At 38.9% G+C, this 14,757-nt stretch overlaps 1 protein-coding gene across 4 annotated transcripts in view; it reads right to left on the bottom strand.

The window, feature by feature from the left end:
• Positions 1-14,757, bottom strand: part of LOC149214757 (ABC transporter B family member 29, chloroplastic-like) — a 256,557-nt gene that overhangs the window by 225,329 nt on the left and 16,471 nt on the right. The gene's annotated exons all lie outside the window — the stretch shown is intronic.

A 14,757-nucleotide genomic window follows, 5' to 3' on the forward strand; every position in this document is an offset into this window, starting at 1 on the left:
CACTCCCTTTTAACTAGGGAGGTATTCATAATGGTACTTGGTCATTCTCAATCTGAAGAATTTCTCATAAGGAGAATTTCAGGTTGGTAACTCATTTGTATAGCATCATATCAACCAATATTGTTACATAGCAAGGCCTTAACTAACAGCTCCTTATCTCAACAACATCTGAGCTCAAATGCTAGCGACACCAATGATTTATAGACATCCTCATCATTGTCTCTCTCGGAACATACACCACCCGGATTCTCTCAAGGTATGTTCCATGAGGACTATTCTTATCTTGGACTCCCCAGTCCTCAAAGAATATCGGTCCTCAGAGACTACACTTTTTGTTGGATGCCCTAACTCATCGTCAAAGAGCATCGGATGCCAAATGATTACCCAATCCTCCATTCTGTCTTCCTAGGTGAAGACCAAAATGTCATGTCTACCTCTCCCTCTCAAATATGGATGCCATATTCTAGTAAGGAATGTACTCATTCCTACAAAAGGAATGTACCTAAGCTCCCTCTTGGCTTAGAAATTTCCAAGTTTCTTCTAAGTAAGAAACTTATTTTTCCGGCTCCCTCTTAACTAAGGACCTACAACAGCTCTTCATATGGAAGAACCAGCTGCTTGAGGAACTCCTCTCTTCTTCAATGCCATCAATTTCTTTTGTCAAGGAGTCTTCATCTTTCGAGGACTTTTTCATAGGGCACAGACCATCCATCACTTTCATCCATGAGTTAGTCATGTCTTCATTTTCATCAGAAAGTGATCCATCAGATTTCCATCTGTCTTTGCTTCATTTCATTCTGCTTTCATGCCATATTTTCCGGAAAGATCTTACATCCTTCAACATGGTCCTCTTGGAAGTCATCCACGGATCTTCCCTTTGGCAATCCTACATAGGCCCACCCAAATATTAGTTCAAAATTAAGAGATGAACATTTGAATCAAAATTACCATAGTGATGGTCTTTCTTCATGACATCTTCCTATAGCTAACAACATCATGCATACATGTTGACATATTTCCAAAGATATTCATTGTCAAGGCCCTCCATCTTTTTCTGACTCCTATCAAAGTCTTCATATCTTTTTGGGAGATATTCTAGTCAACTCTTCTTGGTCTCGGATGTTGAAGGCCTTTACCATGGTTGCATATCTTACGATCTCTTCCTTCCTTTCATCACACATTTCTTTCCCAGGAGCTTCCAATCAGAGTTCCTCAATTGTAGTCAACCACCTCATACTTCATATGAGGACATATTATGTTGATTTCATCTAGTGTGACTCATGCCTTCCAACATGCTTTCATAGGAGGAGATTCCTTTCCTTTGATCATGCTTCTCAAAAATAGTAGTGATCCATGTTACCTACAACCATATGACATGACATTAGAATATTAAATACAGGCATACATACCTCATTCACCTTTAGATCATCTAGGCTTCTTTCAGCAGCTTCCTTAATTAAAAAGATCTTCAACCCCTTGATCTGCTTCATCGCTGATGTCATCATACCATCATCCCATGAACTCCACAAGTTGGAGTTCCTGATGAAACACTTGCTTCCTCTCTAGATTAGTGAATCCTCCAATTAGGATTCCATCTCGCATATCCTTATTCAGTGGATGTTTCCCTTTTAAACTGATGTATGATGAGACTTCTCCTGGATGACTTCTTCCTTTGATCTTTCAATGAGGTCACCAAGAGTTATATCTTTCAAAGTTGACTATCAGACATCCTTCATGTTTCCTATGGTGATATCACGAGCTCTTGTTTCTAATGCTTCCATGATGCCACGATGCATCTTATTATTTATTATAGCCATATCCTATAACATAAGATTTAGAAGTTATGTCAAGCCCCTTTGTGAGGGAGACTATCTCAGACCTAGTAGAGATCTCTTACTTCCTCTTTTCTTGGACTTCTTCTTTTTAGCTTCCTCCACTTCTTCGTTGATATGGGCTTCTTCTCTTCTTTTTGATATTGTCCCTTTAAGACAAACTTTTCTAAATGTCCATAATTTTACATTCATAGCATTGAATCTCAATTATGCTCTTCTTTCTTTTTCCGACGAACAAATTTTCCAAACTTCCCTTTTCTTTCTGTAAATGTTTGAGTCCTTTAAACTTACACACTTTTGCCCTCAACTTGTCTTCTTCTATTTTGCATGGAAACCACAAGCTGTCAAATGAGGTAACTTTCTTATCCTCGTGGATATTTGTTACCATGTTCATCAGTTAGTGCATTTAAAACAATGATGATTATCTTCTTATCATCTCTCCCAAATCTCACAGTTGAGACCTTATGAAGATATCCAATTTTGAGTAGATCAGATCTAAGTCATTTGACCTTGTTTATCAAATCTTCAAAGAATATTCTTACAGCCTTACCATATACATCTCCAATATTGCTATTTGAGGGGACCTTTCATAAGAATCCCTTTCCATCAATTCAGAGGAGACCTTTTTCATTAATGTGTTCAAGGACTTCACTTTCTTCGAGGATTATGTCTATCCTCCTTTTTCATGCAAGGATTTCAATGACCCAACCAGCTTATAGATCTCCTTGCAAACACGGAGTCATTTTACCAAATATAATTAAAGAATGAAAGATACTTACTTGATAAGTGAAGATGAAATCTTCTACTTGATCACTTTGATGATGGTTGAAGAAGATGTACTAGTGCTCCCTCTTGAATGATCTTCTTCCAAATGAAAAGGCCTTTTGATCTAACTCCTTTTGATGAGGATGATTTGTTGCTTCCTCGGATGATCTTCTTCAAGGACAAGGAGAGGATCATTGCTTGCTTTATAACCTTGAAGATGATGACAATGCCTTCTTGCCTTCAGTATACTTCAACTTCTCTTGTAGTGTAGATCATAAATGCTTCTAGGATTTCAACTTTCTCCAAGATTATGTGATCTTCATCTTTAAAGTCCTTCGAGCTACCTTGCCTTGTAGATAACTTGATGATGACTAGAGGATCAAAAAACTTGTTGTAGACTGCTTCTTCGATCTAGGGTTTTATTCTTCAATGTAGATCTTGATCTTTTTCTTTGATAACCTTCAACTTGCTTAGATTCCTTTCTTGAAACTCGATCCTTGAGTGTCTCTTTGATTAGATGCCCTTCCTTTGACTTTAGCACCTTAGCTCTGATACCATGTTGAGAAATCTAGGGCATTAGAATTAGGTGATTTCTCTTTTATTAGTGACTGCTTGTGAATGCTTTTTACTTCTTTAGATTAGGATCTTCTTCTTATTAGATTATTAGTGTTCTTCTTCATCAAACAGTAACCAATGCATGAACATACATAGACAGGAGACACAGCATGTAGGCTATGAGCCAAGGCCAAAACCTCCCACTCTTCGAGAGGAAAACCCGCACAAATTCTTCTTATAGAGATTCCAATTGACGAATACCAAGACCAAGATCCTTGATCTATTAGCCACTCCAAGACAAAGACACAAGCTCTCGAGACAGTCATCCTTCTCACCGCTTCTTCCATCTCAACCTTCTTCGATCCATAGCACATAAACTAAGATCATCTCTATCATAGCAACGAACTGTCAAGTCATTGTTTCCATACATACGAACTTCAGAGATACATCTAATTGTCTCTTATATTGTGGTCCGAATTCTGGGAGAGATTCGAACTTCATCTTTTATTGTGATCACCCTTGAGCCATATCCTTGAAGCCTTCATTATCCGAATTCATTTCAGTACTGGAGATCTGAACTTCTATTTAGCCGATCTGAAAACTTCAAAGAAATGTGTTCTGGCTGTCCCTAGATAGATGCTCGCTTTCCCTTGGATGTCTCTTCAACCTCTGTCCGAACTTACTTTTATAATGTATACGAACTTATTACTGTCTCCAAGAATCTCAGAAATCCGAACTTGCTTTCTGTGAAATCTCAAAGATACATATCTGAATTTCACTCTATTGTTACCCATCCGAAAACCACAAAGATATACTAAGTTATGTTCCTAAGTCTCCCCGTTGTCCTTACTCATCCAAATTCTGAACTGTGACTTGACTTCTAAACTTCTTCACTGTAATTGACCACCAAAACTACAGAGGAAATCAAACTTCTGTGTCTTGCTAATGCGGAGACCCTACCCACCTATATATAGTGGTTTGTCTGTCATATTAAGCCAACCTATACTTATGAATAGATGTGTCTCCATAAAGGGAAGCTAACATGAGTTTGTTAACTTATCTTGAAGTCGACATGAAGAGAGATTTGTGTTCTTGTCCTTGGAGGGCTATATAGACTTATATACAATTGACACATGCTCAAGAAGAGCTCTTCATACATGACATTGACTCTTTGACTCAAATGATAAATCCTAAGGCTCTCAATGGGAGACAACTAGATAAAAACTCTTGCTCATGAAACCCATGAAGCAAGACATAACAAAAATAATTTTATTCTTTTCTTTTCATCATTAACAAAGATCATAATTACATGTCATTATGAAGACCGAACCTAGTTACATTTTACAACAGAGTTTACAAATTGCATCTCACATCTTCTTTCATGTATCCTCTTCAACTACGTGAGGTACAGTGTGGTCCTTAACCCCATCCAAAATAATTCGCCTTGTTTTGGTGTCTTCATTCTTGTAAGCTAGGAGTTGCACTGTGTCCATCAGCACAGCTACAACATTGGTTGCATATTCCTTGAAACCATTCTCCTCCAAGATCAACAGAATTTTGGATATCAAAATGCCAAAGTTCGATGCTCCCTCTAATTTGCCATGATCCTGTAAATCAATTGAAGCCATATGATGTTAGTTTTTGATAGCATGTTCTCGTCCCTATGGTGTCTTTTTTTTCAGAAGAAAAGAATGGCCTTTCATCATTAAAAGAAATGTGAAGATACATAATTCTAAAAGTGCAAAAGACGCCCAGCTGAAGGGAAATCTTCCTAAGACATATGGAAAGTAGGAATAACAAAGAGCAGGAAAGATCAAAAATCACCAGTGAAAAACAAAAAAGGCAACAACCTACCAAACCCATCCAAGGGCACAAAAAACCAAGAGCCCGAACATACCAAAAGAAACCATAGGCTATCATAGCTCAAAAGAGCCCAAATGTAGAATGGATCCGTCGATGATGTGTTCAAAAAACAATCTACTAGGGGGAAGGGAGATTCCATGTTTGGACAGAGCGTATACTACCATATTTTGCTCTCAATACACATGGAGGAAAGATAAGTCCTCGAAGGAGGATCGAAGATCAGCTATGTTAGCCATCCAATGGTGAAACAAAGGAACCTCAAGGGAGTTTCGCCCCTGCAACCTTTCGATGATGACTTTAGAATCTCCAACAATCTGAATGGAATCAATGGCAAGCCAAACAATGCTCTAAAGTAATCACCACAATGCCACGATATTTGTCCAACAATTTGTGCCACCCCTTCCGTACCAATAGAAGTGGAATTCCTTGTTGGGGCAGAGCTTGATAAGAGCTTCGCTACCACATTGCCCTTCTGCAAAGGCTCCATCAAAGAAGCCAAATGGAAAATGTGACCCCAAGTCCTAAAAGATAACAGAACGCTGAGAAAGCCTAGGAATCCAGGGGCCAGTCTGCATAAAATATCCAACAATTTTGACACAGGTAGAATGGCAGTCAGGAAGCTAGTTCTTGAAGACTGAGGCATTCCTAGAACGCCACACCTCCCAAAGGACATACATTGGGAGCAATCTAGAGGGACTTTCCTGCATGGACCAATACATCAGGGACTCGAAAATAAAGGGCCATTCCCTATCAATCTGTAGATTCATCAAATCAGCCACATGTTCCCAAATGGCCTTTGCAAAAGGGAAATCCAAGAACAAGTGAAATACATCCTCAAAGGCAGATTGGCATAAAAGGCAACGCCCCAGACCTTGGAGACCTCTTTTCATCAAAATCTCCCATGTCAGGATATAGTTAAACAATGACAGTTAGAAGAAACATTTTATCTTCATGGGGGCTGCCCATTCCCACATAGGCATTGTCCAATCGTTGTAGGGGCTACGAGATGGAGATCCTGAAATATCTGTGTGAATTTCATTGATTGCAATGTTGCCACCAGCTTCTCGACCTTTCCATGTAAGGAAATCAGGGTCATCTTTTATTGCAATGCATGCCTCAATCAACGCAAATCTATACATCTCCCATTCGCATTCATATTCAGCATTGAGATCCAGTTCCCAAGAGTGTGGCCAAGAAAGAAAAGGGCGCTCGGTGTCTATGAGGCTAAGGAACACATTCTCTCCAATACCCAGAAAAGGTTTTGCAAGAAACAGCTCAATTAGATTAATTAGCCAATTATTAATTATTTCCCTAAGTCTAACTTAGGAAAATTGATCAATTAAATTTGATTAATTGAGGAAAATCGATTTTTCTCTAGAGAATTTCGGAAAAGTCACTTGATGGGGTCAAGATGATCTTACCCATCAATTGTGATTAGATCATGGTCAATGGTTGTTTAACGAGAGACTATAAGATCAAGTCAATGGAACTTTGGAGCTCAATTCAAGCAATTCGACTTACCCAATTGTCATGATTAGCTAGGTCGCAGTTGAAGCAGAGGACAACACCAACAGCAAGGATTTCAGTAAGAAGAATTGAGGAGTGATTGCCAGAGGAATTCTTCACAAGATTCTAGCATTCTGAGAGAAAGGAATAGAGGCCTAATTATTCTACAGAGAGACCACCCTAGCCAGTGTGAGTTAACCAGTGCGCATCACTGTTAAAATTGGCAACTAGGGCCAAACTCCATGTGGGTTATGTTATTTATGGTAGCTGATATTTTCTTGGATCCCTCTCATCGAGAGGTGTAGGATTAATCTAAAGATGATCTGATTCCAATAAGTATTCATGGAGTTATGAATTGATTTGTGTTATAAGACAATTCGTCAAGGTCGGCCAACAACCAAATAAACCCCACATGTGCTCAATGTTTTAGTATAAAAGGAGATGACTTGAGCGTCATTTCTCACACACACTTCTTGTGTTCTCTTCCTCTACACTTGTCTTTGGGTTTTGGTGGGAGGAAGAGATCCTAAGAATCTATGTAGCCCTAAGGAGAGGATGCCCTAGCTCAACGCTGTCATAGAGAAGGCATGACCTAGATCTAGATGCAGGCAATGAAGAGAAGGTTATACGTCCTAAAGTGGTAGCTTACATGGAGGGCAACTCTTATGGTGGACACAAGGCTATACGCTGTCCAGATCAAAGCTGCCCTAAACATTGTCCAACCACCCTAAACATTCTTTGTTTTAGTCGTAGCAAAAAAGAGGACAGAATAGCGTGGGTTTTGGAGCCTGTTAAGAAGGCCGAGGAGATTCTAGACAGCGTGATGAGGAGGAGATGAAGGAGGACGAGCAATGGATGTATTTGAGGATTGTTCTTTGTAACAGATTGAGTAAAGGGATGACTAGGGAGCAGCTAAGGCAACATTCCAGCGAAGGTTTAGAGGGTTGTCTTAGGCCATCTCAGGTGACTGAATTATTGCAAGGAAGGGCAGCCGCATTAACTGTTTAGAGGACAGGAAAACCCTTAACCAGTTTGTTGCAAATCTATCGAAGCTTGTTGTGAGTGCAAGCTGCGGACCTTGTAAAGGCTAGAACCGCCCAAGATTATTGTGAAGGGTCTCATCCCCACAAGGAAGGGCAGCCGCATCATCTTGGAGCAAATCTAGGCAGAAAAGAAGGTCGGTTAAGACATTGTGATATGCCCTAAAGAGACCTAAGTTGCAGCAAACAAATCAGACCTCAAAACAGTGAGCTAAGGTATGTTGTCTATGACATTTCTTGTAGGTGTTGAGGATCAGTTTGGACCAGATTGTTGGGCAGACTGTGGGAGCCAAATTGGTGGTTGTACATAGTGGTATGGTACATGGGACAACTAGTATTTAGTGCAGCAAGTTCATGGTGCTGCAATAGTATGGTACTTGGTGCAACAAGTACACGAAGAAGCAATGGTGCAGCAAGCACATGGGCAACAACATGGTGCAGCAACGGCACAAGGTACAACAGTGCTAAACATTGGGACAGCAGTGAAGCATAAGGTGCAATAGTATGATGTGTACAACATGGTCATAAGGTTGAGCATTGTGATGATGGGTGCATCATGATGTAGTGAGGTGCAGCATGATGACGAGATGCAGCGCAATGATAGGTTAAGGAGTCACCTTGGAGAATCAGTTCAAGAATCATGTCTTCAACTGATCTCATATATCATCTTCTTAGAGATGATCTATGCTCTTATCTAGATAACTCAAAGTGTTGACTTTTGTTGTAAATGTACTATCTCTCTCTCTCTCTTTGTTGAAATATTGAAGAACATATAAGAAGAATTGATAAAGGTTTTCCCGACATTGGGGTTTGTCCCTAGCTAGCGCCACATCTTGTGTCCTCTTGTCTTGGCTTGTCTTCTACAATTTATGTTTATGTTCTATCTGCAGTTTACTTTAACGTTGATGTGATTGCTAATCTGGAAAAGATATTAAGCTAACTATGAACATTGAAATAAATTGCTCTAAGCATAGAAAATACCTAAAATTAAAAATTACTGGTAAACTATTCGATTTCAAGTTATCGGAAATAGTTGTCAAGAGGAAGAGTGAATAGCTCAATTGAGTTGCAGGCAGAAGAACGAGTTGCGGGAGGAAGAACGAATTTCCTAAGGTAATGAGAATTCCTGGAGGGTTGTATGCACTTCCAGATTTTTTTTGGTGCGAGTTGCAGGCAGGAGGCTGATTTGATTTGCAGAATAAAAATTTGTTTCCAAATTGATTTTTCCAGAGGAGAAATTTCCTGAAGCTTGCCAATGTCAGGCAACCAGTTGATGTACTCTTTAATTTTTTGAAAAAATAATAATAAAACCCTCATCTGTTGAACTATTTTCCCCACATTAGGGTTTTTCCAGTGACAATTGTCCAGATATATTGGTGTCATCTATTTTGTGTGTGTGCATTATTTCTCAATTCCTGTATTTTATTTCTGAAGATTGCAGTAGTGAATTAATCCTTATTTGTTGTAATCATTTCTAAAGACAAATAAACTACATAAGTTAGAAGATTAATTTCCATTTGTTGCAATTAAGAAAATTTCACATGGCATTAGAGTTTATCTAAGCGCGGAGGGTTTGCAGGAGTAAATCAGCGCAGGGCATAGGAAGAGAAGAGCACAAGGGTTTTAACCCAGTTTGTTTTCTTCAATCATTTCACCAGTTATTTGAGTTTCACATATTTCCAGAGATGGCGCAGCAAGATTAGGATATCACGACAAGTTGGATGGAGCCTCCAACTTTGGCATTTGGAAGGCCAGGATGTCATTCCTTTTGCATGAGTATGAACTGAAGGAGTATGCGAAAAATATAGTTGTCGTACAACAGATCCTTATCAGTTGGCTACCTATAAAAAGGAGAATGCCAAAACGAAGAGGATGATCTTTGATGGAGTCAAGGACCACATCATTCCACATATCGCAGAAAAAGGGATAGCGAAGGAAATGTGGGAAGCCATCGTCAAATTGTACCAAGATCCTTCAGAAAACAAGAAGATGATTCTCAAGTTAAGGTCGAGGACCATCAAGATGCATAAGGTGAAGACGTGACATCTTATCTCAAAAGAGTTCTGTTGAGAATCCAATAAGGCAATGATTATGATTAACTCTCTTTACTTGATAACTGCTTGTGATATTCTTTTACTTATTAGCTTGTTACTTATTATATTTGTGAATCATCAAAAAGCTACTAAAACAAGAAGAACAAGAACACAGAATATAGGCCGCAAGCAAGGGCCAAAACCTCTCCACTTGAGAGGAAAACCCGCAAATCTCTTCTCTTCCTTATAGATTCTTCAATTGAAGAATTCCAAGACCTTAAGACTGACTACAAAACACTCCAAGACCAACACCAACCTCTTTGGATGATGTGCTAACCCTGATCCTGCGAAAACCAGTCAAACCTCTTCCTGTAACACTTCTTCGACCTCCAACTGCAAAAATTTCAGCCCCCCCCAGCAGTGGTCACTGCCACACGTGTGAGCTTCGATTTGACTTCTGAGCCCTCCTTTGACCTTCGCTTGACTTTTTTTCACTTCAGGAGAATGAGGATTATCCTTGGTGACCTTCACTTGACCTAATTGTCTTCTTTTCTCCAAGATCAAACTTGAAGATAGAACTCCTAGATCTTGCTGCAGAAACCCTAGTTCTCCTTAGCACATGTGAAAGAAAATAGCCCAAACAAAAGATCCTCTTCTTCCTTCGTTGCCTTCTCTTTCCTCTTCCTTCGCTAGAATGAGTGGTGACTGAATGTGCTTCAAGTAGAGCGAGTCCTCTTCTATTTATAGGCTTCTTCAAGGGTGGACGTGGCTCTTCCTTTAGGTCGGCTTGCCAGTTACCACGTTGACTTGGTCTTGGAGGGTATCTGAACACTTTTTAAAACAAAAATAAATTTTTTTATCCAATGTGCCCGATGGGGTCTTCAACTTATGACAATGACTCTTTTGACTACTTGACCTAGGACAAACCCTAGAAGCACTCAATGGGTAATTGACCTATAAAATAAAAGACGTTGGGCATGAAACCCATCCTCCTAAATAATAATATTTTTTCTTTCATTTTATAATTTACAAGAAACAAAAATACATTTCATATTTATGAAGACTGAACCTAGTTACACATTTTTCAACAAGTTTGACTTGTTAGGAATGAATTGGCTGCAGTAGGGGACAAGCCAAGTGACAACGAGCTAATGTGCATAACGCTCAATGGGTTGTCAAAGGAATGTAGTATGTTCGTCCAAGTGATTTCTGGGCGAGACAAACTTCGAAATTGGGATCGTCTGTGGAGTGATTTCACTCAGGAGGAGTTGAGGCTCAGCTTAGGCAATGGCACCAGCAGCAGTGGCCATGCACCGGAGGTGGAGAAGGAGCAGGAAAATGTCTCCCTAACAGGAGGTGAAAAGCGAAGAAGGGTCCCAATAAGGGGCAATACGCAAAGGGAGAGAAGAAGAAGAAGGACCTCATGGATTGATCCAACTACTTTCCCAAAGGCATGGTAACTGGCATTCACATGTATACATAACCCATTGATCCATGTACAACTCTTTCACTCTGTTGCTAGTATTTTTATATTTGATGTCCTCATTTTGCCCTAATTTTACACTTTCTAGAAATCACTTTACATTTAGGTTTTATTCTCCATCAATCCACAACCCTAACCATGTATAGAACTTAAGTCTAGAAATAAACTTTCCCTAATCACCACCAAATTCATACACATGCTCTCTGTTAGGCCCCCATACTACTAGTGCAACCCCTTATTGTTATTAGTACAAACCACTTATTATATTGATGTACCCATGTAGTGCCCATATTGTTACTATTGTGCCCCATAGAAGCCCACTATTGTTATTATTGTGCCCTTACATTATTATTGTTAATTCGGCTATGATGATGTTATGAACCCTTAGACTCCTATATATAGAAAGGAGGTCTTTTCATTTGTATCATCCAAGAATTGTTCATTTATGTAATGTAAAGGAGGTTGCCCCCTCAAAGAGGCTTAATTCTAAGGCGTTGATCTAGCTTTTCTATCTTTTCTTGAGCTGGTTCCATAACATTTGGTATTGGAGCTTTAGATTCTAGGGTTTCGCTGCTCCAAACAGGTCATCGTTGCATTTTCGCTATAACTTTTTTTCTGTGATGTTTCAGAAGTCGCAAAAAAAACCCAATTGAGAAAAAATCGCATTGAACCTCAGGTCCGAATTTCAGAGCTTTTCGCGCGATATTTGCGGAGATATGATCTGCAGAAGTTGGTCTTTTTGCAGACTCCTGAATTACATTCAAAACAGGTGACCTGGGGAAAATCATCATAACTTTCTCTCTGAGGATCGGATTGAAATTTCATAAGAAGGTACAGAAAGAGGACGGACTGTAGTTTCTTGTATGAATTTTTCAGATCCAAAGGTTGAAACAGTGACACGTGGCACTTCATAAAAGTTCGATCTTCTGGAAAGGTCTATAATCAGGTCATCTTGGGAGATTGTGCATAACTCTTTCTTGGAGAATCCAATTTGGATCAGACTGGTGGCATTGGAAAGAGGACACAGAGGGCTACTACAAGTTGCAATTTTAGAACTTAAAGATTCGAAAGTACAGAGTTACAGTCACGTCAAGATCGAGCTCCTAAAATCAAGAAAAACCAAGATGACGAAGTTTGATGGCAAGGATCCGATAAATTAGATACTTCAGATGGAGCAATATTTTGATCTACATGGTGTACCACTGTTACAAAAGGTATGTATTGCATCTTCAAATTTAGAACTAGATCAATTTCTATGGTATAAAGGGCTTTGTTCTCGTAAACAACTTGTTACGTGGTCAATCTTCACGAAGGAAATGATAGCACATTATGAGGATACAAAGAGCAACACCACAACAATTGGAAAGAGTAAAAGGGCTTTGTGACATAGTGGAAAGAAAAATTATGGAAACCAGGAAGCATACCCCTCACAACTATAAAGATGGAAGTGTTGTTTCTCCTAGCCTTCCACAACCTACAAGGGTTACACCATAACAATTGGAAGAAAAAAGAGAAAAAGGGCTTTGTTACAATTGTGATAGCAAATGCACTAAAGGTCATAAGTGTGCTGAGAAGAAATTATTTTACATAGAATATGAAGAGGAGGAAGAAAAGGATCAAGAAACATCAAAAGAAGAATATATACGCCAGGACCCCACCCCAGAGAAATAAGAAATGAGTCAGACAATATCTTGTAAAGCATTGGAAAGAATTACCACTCCTCAAACTCTCAAGATAGAAGGACATATCAAGAAGAAAAAGGTGCAAGAAGTGAAAGATCACATCGAGAAAGAAGAAATGAATCCAACCATATCTTGTAATTCATTGGTCAAAATTACCACTCCTCAAACTATCAAGATAGAAGGACATATCAAGAAGAAAAATGTTCAAGAAGTGAAAGATCACATCGAGCATCAAGAAATGAATCTGACCATATCTTGTAAAGGATTGGAAGAAATTACCACTCCTCAAACTCTAGAGATAGAAGGACATATCAAGAAGAAAAAGGTTCAAGCAGTGAAAGATCACATCGAGCGTCAACAACAAGTTCTCCAACTTTTAAAGGATAATGCCACTTCGGTGCAAAATCAAATGAAACAACAGGTAGATCAACATCGTAGTGAAAAATGTTTTGATGTAGGTGATTGGGTATTTTTACTGCTACATCTCAAGCAAGCTATTTATGAGAAGGAAATGTTGGCAATACTACATGCACGTAAAAAATGGCGACCTTACCGAATGGGAAGACTCTTCAAGGATGAGGATGTGGAAGCATTGTTTTGTGCTATTTCTATTATCCAACTAGATTGGATAAACAAAGCAAGGGATGAATGGAAGAAGGACGAAGAAGTATGGCCACTTATTCAAAATTTTCAAAAGATCCCAATTCAAACAATATTGCCAGAAATTGAAGAGGAAGGAAAAATCATATTGGAACCTGGAGCAGTCACAGAAACAAGAACCTGACAGCGACGAAATCGATCAGTTTCAGAGTATCTCATCAAGTGGAAGAACATACCTGCTAAATATTCCACATGGGAGGACAAGAATTTTATACAGAAGCATCAAGAACTACTCAAGCATTGAGGACAACGCTTTTTGAAGGAGAGGGGCATGTTAGGCCCCCATACTACTAGTGTAACCCCTTATTGTTATTAGTACAAACCACTTATTATATTGATGTACCCATGTAGTGCCCATATTGTTACTATTGTGCCTCATAGAAGCCCACTATTGTTATTATTGTGCCCTTACATTATTATTGTTATGTTGGCTATGATGATGTTATGAACCCTTAGACTCCTATATATAGAAAGGAGGTCTTTTCATTTGTATCATCCCAGAATTGTTCATTTATGTAATGTAAAGGAGGTTGCCTCCTCAAAGAGGCTGAATTCTAAGGCATTGATCTATCTTTTCTTGAGTTGGTTCCATAACACTCTCCCCCAAAAAGAATGTCACGAGATGTGACTAGTTTTCAAGAACAAAAAGTCAAATCAAATGGGTACTAAGAATTGCAACCCAATACTAAAAAGGTAAGTTTCTAAAACTAAAACTTTCACAAAATAACAAGTCTCAAAACCAGAAGGTGCCATTTTGAAACAATCCCCTCCCACGCATGCTCCAAATGTTGCATGTAACATGCTTGCATGAGACACCCTTCAAATTAGAACTATAATCTCATGTAAAAGCACTGTATAAGATGTCCCCCATGTCACTCTAAAAAATATCTCAAAATAGAACTAGGCATGACCACAAACTTCTGGAACCAATCAATGTACTCAGAAACATGTTGGTGCATTAATATTAAGCATGCTTAAGCAAAATCAACGTATAAAAAACTTTTGAGACACACATTAGAGTTCCATGGGGGATGCTACAATACGTGATGGGCACCCAACTAGGTCTCACAACCCAACGTCCTTGGGTTCTCTCCAGATCAATGATGCACGAAGCGGGGATGAAGCAGGGATGTTTTTTGGAAGCGGGGATGCAAAAGCGTCATTTCCTAAAAGTCTAAGAAGCGAAGTGTGTACTATATATATATATATATATATATATATATTTTGCATTTATATTAAAAAAACATCCAAAATACCAAATTAGTTGTAGAAGACATGAAAACGTGCATATTTTTACATAAATCAAGATAGATATGGCATCCATTGTACATCAATGAT

This window comes from Pinus tabuliformis, chromosome 1_1 (assembly GCF_031772625.1).
Source record: "Pinus tabuliformis cultivar Carrire ecotype Pingquan chromosome 1_1, CPIR1, whole genome shotgun sequence".
Lineage (NCBI taxonomy): Eukaryota > Viridiplantae > Streptophyta > Pinopsida > Pinales > Pinaceae > Pinus > Pinus tabuliformis.